The following is a 5,636-nucleotide window of genomic DNA, read 5'->3' on the forward strand; positions in this document are numbered from 1 at the left end:
CTTGTTTTTCCCCCAAAAAAAACTTGCCTAAGTTCCCCTAGCCTTGATTTCCCTGGGTTTGAAATAAGGAACCTGGCTACAGTCTCTGACATACCATCCAACAGGTGTCCATCCTTTCTGGGCTCAGTGGTGCATCTGTGTAACCCATCTATTCAGGAAGCTCAGGCAGGAGAATTGCAAGTTTGAGGCCAGCCTCAGCAACTCAGTGAGACCAGCTCAAAACAAGACCCCACAACAACAAAAACAACAAACAAAAAATCATATCCTAGCAGGGAACATCTTCCTGAATGCAGACACTGGACTAGGTGGGTGAAGTGTGGCCAGTCTACAATAGAGAGGATGAATACTGCTTGTATTTACAACATCCGGTTGTACCAGATGATCATCTTGAGATTAAGCTGCACATATTTTACACCAGAATTTCTGGACTCTGTGTAGATGCCTAAGAAGATTTTATGCCTGAGGAAAAAGGAAAACCCATCTTTCAGAGTTTTTCAAGAACACCTAATGGTCATGAGAAAATGGACAAAAGGTTGGGGTTAAGTTAACCAGGTATGGATAAGAATCTTATTTTACTGTGAAATTACAGTTTTGTAGGTCCAAAAAGGATGCTGAGGTGTTTTTGTTAATCAACTTTGTGTGTGTGTGTGTGTGTGTGTGGTGATGGGAATTGAACCCAGGACCTTGTGCATCCCCTTCAAGCATGTGCCCCCATATAACTGGGAGATTTCCAATTAGACTTGCCTCTTAGAGATCCCACCTAATAGTGTTGCAGGCTGGGGGCCCAGCAATCAACACATGAGCATTTGGTGGACATTCAACCAAATCATAGAAGATGGGGTGGTCATCAAATCTTGTAAGGCTTTGCAGGCCATTCTAAGGACTTAGGCTTTTACTCTGGGAAAAAGAGACACTGAAGGATTTTGAACAGAGGAGTGACCCTTTAAAAGTATCACTCTGAGGCCTGGGGATATAGCTCAGATGGTAGAGTGCTTGCATTACACGCACAAGACCTGGGTTCAACTCCCAGCAGCACACACACAATTTGTAAAAATATCACTCTGCAACTTTCTGGGGGACAGCTGAATAAACTGAAGAGGGTAGCAAAGAAGGACTGTAAGGAGAACAGTTACAACATATTTCAATTATCCAAGAAAGAGAAAGTGGTGTACACATGTGCAAGTTTTGGGATAAAGGTGTAGCCATGAGAAGTTGTTGAATTCTACTTTCTATTTTGGAGGGCAGGATTTACTCGAGAGAAAGGTGTCAACTATGATTCCAAGGTTTTTAATCTATGAAAACAACCATAACAAGCACTGTTCAATAGAAATCTTGAGTGTAATTGAAAAATTTCAAGTTGTCACTTTAAAAAATGGGTGAAATTTTCCTATTAGTAACATATATTAACACTATGTCTAAGTCATTATTTCAACAAATAATCAATATAAAAAGTTATTGATGAGATGTTTTATGTTCTTTTTTCATATTAAGTCTTCACAGTCGTGTTTGCACTTTATACTTCTAGCATGTCTCAGTTCCAACAGCCACATATCATGGGCTCAATAGCTTCATGTGGCTAATTGCTACCATGCGGACAGTACAGAAGTTGCCATTTTTTTTAGAGAGGAAGAATAAAGGGAAGGGGTAGGAGTAGTTGATGAAATCAGGAGTTTGTAGACAGTAAACTTGAGAGCATGATTAAACATCCTATTAGAGATATCAATTTAACATTTGTATCCCTGACCTCCAAATTATTGTTTTTCAAATTCGTTAAAGACCTGTAAAAACAATTTATTAGCTGTAATCAACAATTTTTAAAATGAAATAAAGAATATATTAATGAATTACATCTGGTAAAAGTATTATTTCATAAAACATCACTTTCTATTTCTTAATTTTGATGTATTGAGTTATGATTCCTACTGGATATCATGGTTAAAAAATGTTTGAAAGTGACTGCCCTGGAATGCCTGCTGTGCAAAACTGTAATTTATTATTGTGAAATAGTGCCTGGGTTTTATTTCCAGTTTTGCCAATAACTGAGAAGCTTTGAAAGGTACTCAATCTCTTTTTAATTGATTTTTTCAACTGTAAAATGGGAATAAAAATAGTACCTACTACAGATCCAATGCAATACAGATTTTGCTCTGAACTGTCTCACAGAAAACCCTTTGATAATAAAACCTTTGATGATAAAATCCCCATCAAAATACCAGTGATATTGGAGCTGGGATTGTGGTTCATGGTAGGGTGCTTGCCTAACATGTGTGGGGCACTGGGTTCGATTCTCAGCACTGAATATAAATAAACAAAATAAAGTTCATTGACAACTAAAACAATATTTTAAAAATACCAGTGACATTATTCATAGAACTAAAAAAAAATACTAAAGTGTATATGGAAGACCAAGCCAGGCATGGTGGTACATGCCTATAATCCCAGCAACTCAGGAGGCTGAGCAGGAAGAACACAAGTTCAAGGTCAGCTCAGCAACTTAGTGAGGCTCTAAGCAACTTAGACAGAATCTGTCTCCAAATTAAAAAAATAAAAAGGACTGGGTATGTTGCTCAGTGGTTAAGCACCCCTAGGTTCAATCCCTGGTACCAAAAAAAAAAAAAAGAAAAGAGAAAGAAAAAGAAAAAAAAAAGTATACAAGAACAAAAGACCAAGAATAGCCAAAGCAATTCTGAGTAAAAAATAGTAAAGCTGGAGGCATCATACTACCCAAATTCAAATTATACTACAAAGCAATATTAAAAAAAAAAAAAAAACTTGGTATAGACATATAGTATAATGGAACAAAAGAGAAGCACTAAAACAAACCCACACAGCTAGTAATCTGATTCTTGACAAAGATGCCAAAAATTTACAGTGGAAAAAAAAACAGCTTTTTAGTTTTATGCCATCACATTTCTTGATTCTCGGTAGTACTTCCTGAACTATAAGAGTCCTACTGAGGAAGTTGCTGCCTAAGCCTACATATTGGACCATTTTCCCTATGTTCTTTTCTAGTAGTTGCAAAGTTTCTAGTCTTATTTCTTGGTCTCTGGTTCATTATGAGTTGACTTTTGTGCAGGTGAGGTACAAGAAGAAATGTTGTATGGTATTTCCAGGATTCTCCTTAAAGGAAGGAAGTTCAACCATTTCTCAGATGGATATCCAGTTTTTTAGGTTTTTACATATGGATATCCAGTTTTCTTAGCACCATTTGTTAATGACTTAAATAAAAGATATGTTTATTTTTATCCCACATGTAAGTCCAGAGATAAGTGTTTCAAAATTGGTAAGGCAGCTTTTGAAGCTATCAGGAATGTAGGGTCTTCCTTGCTGTGACCTGCACCGCTGTTGACTCAGAAATCAGCAATGGGCGATGGGGGGATTAGAAAAGACAAACAGACACACATACACAAAGAAAACTGGGACCAGGTGGGACATCATCCTCTGATAGAGGAACAATGGTCCAGAGCTACTTTATCTCTGTGTTACATTTATTATATAGGTTTTATCATCAAAGGGTTTTCTGTGAGAAAGTTTCTTCAGAGCAGGCAGATTAAAGGACAAAGCCAATTATAATTATCTACTTGTGCTAATAATTCTCTACCCCTGGCAGCTGGTGTCTGAACTCAGGGTCAAGACTGATAGTCCTGTGCCTTTCACAAAACCTCTTTTAAGCAGGGAGTCACTATAGCAACTGGGCATTCTCGATCTGCACCTTTACACAGGAAGTTCCCAGTGCATGTCCATATGCTGCTGTGGGACAGTCAGAAACCGTGATTCAAATCACTGCTTCCTGCAATACCTCATACTTTTCTCTCTTTCATTGTGGGGACCTCATCTTAATTGTATAATATGGCTGCCTGAGCTCCCGCTATCATAGCTATGTTCAGGCAGCAGGATTGAGGATGAGAAATGGGTGAACTTCCTTCCTTTAAGGAGAATCCTGGAAATACTATATAACATTTCTTCTTGTATCTCATTAACCAAACTTACATACAATGTACACTCAAGTGTAGCCTTTATCTAGGCAGTAATGAGACTAGCTGAAGCCTGGGTTTTGTTGTTATGGGAAGAGAAAATGGATTTTGGCAGACAACTAATAGTCTCTGCCACAGTTTGCATGCATTTTTCTTCATTTTAAAATTTGAATTGTCATCAAAGTGATACAATTTGCAGGAGGAGGATGGAAGTCTCTGTGAGAAATGTCTCCAAGAAAAATAGAAAAAAAAAGAAAAGAAAAGAAAACTGATTCTTTGATGTGTGTGGCCACATTCAGAGGTGTTTTAGAAACAACTCATATTGTTTTCTGTTGGAAAATTTCATGGTTAATCAATGTTGGACTCAGAGAAAACAAAATACACACACACAGTCCTGTTGTAGAATGCTGCTTTGCATCTGTCAGCCAAATGTGTTTGCTAAAACTGAACCCTTGAACTGGGCCAACTTTGTCTCACAGTCACAGAAGGACTGGGGGAATCATGCTTGCTGCAATGTTCACTCCCAAGAACAAGGAGGGAGGGGAGCCAATCTCACATAGTTTACTTCCTAAATTTACCAACCAGATAAATCACACTGCTTCCCCAGTAATGGAGGAAGTTAAAAAGTAGAGAATCCAGGATATGGTTTAGGGAATCTCTCCATTCAAAGAAAATAAGAAATAGGGAAAGGTATCTTCCTCTGTTATCATGTAAGTCTTTTAAACTTCTTTTGTACATTAGTTCTTAAACTATATTATTGATCTTCTCAGGATTGGAAAAAAAAGTATGAAATGTTTTGGAAATCAATATGTGCCCTACAAGTACTGAATAACAGCTAATTTTGAATGAGCATCGAAGAGGTGACAAGAACTATTCTAAGCAGGAAGTGTGAATCCTGCTTAGAATAGTGATACCAGACTTCAAACTATACTACAGAGCAATAGTAACAAAAACAGCATGGTACTGGTACCAAAACAGGCAGGTGGACCAATGGTACAGAATAGAGGACACAGAAACCAATCCACAAAATTACAACTATCTTATATTTGATAAGGAGGCTAAAAGCATGCAATGGAGGAAGGATAGCATCTTCAACAAATGGTTCTGGGAAAACTGGAAATCCATATGCAACAAAATGAAACTGAATCCCTTTCTCTCGCCATGCACAAAAGTTAACTCAAAATGGATCAAGGAGCTTGATATCAAATCAGAGACACGGCATCTGATAGAAGAAAAAGTTGGCTACGATCTACATACTGTGGGGTCGAGCTCCAAATTCCTCAATAGGACACCCATAGCACAAAAGTTAATAACTAGAATCAACAAATGGGACTTACTCAAACTAAAAAGTTCTTTCTCAGCAAAATAAACAATAAGAGAGGTAAATAGGGAGCCTATATCCTGGGAACAAATCTTTACTCCTCACACTTCAGATAGAGCCCTAATATCCAGAGTATACAAAGAACTCAAAAAATTAAACAATAAGAAAACAAACAACCCAATCAACAAATGGGCCAAGGACCTGAACAGACACTTCTCAGAGGAGGACATATAATCAATCAACAAGTACATGAAAAAATGCTCACCATCTCTAGCAGTCAGAGAAATGCAAATCAAAACCACCCTAAGATACCAAATCACTCCAGTAAGATTGGCAGCCAT

Source organism: Marmota marmota, unplaced genomic scaffold (genome assembly GCF_001458135.2).
Source record: "Marmota marmota marmota unplaced genomic scaffold, marMar, whole genome shotgun sequence".
NCBI lineage: Eukaryota > Metazoa > Chordata > Mammalia > Rodentia > Sciuridae > Marmota > Marmota marmota.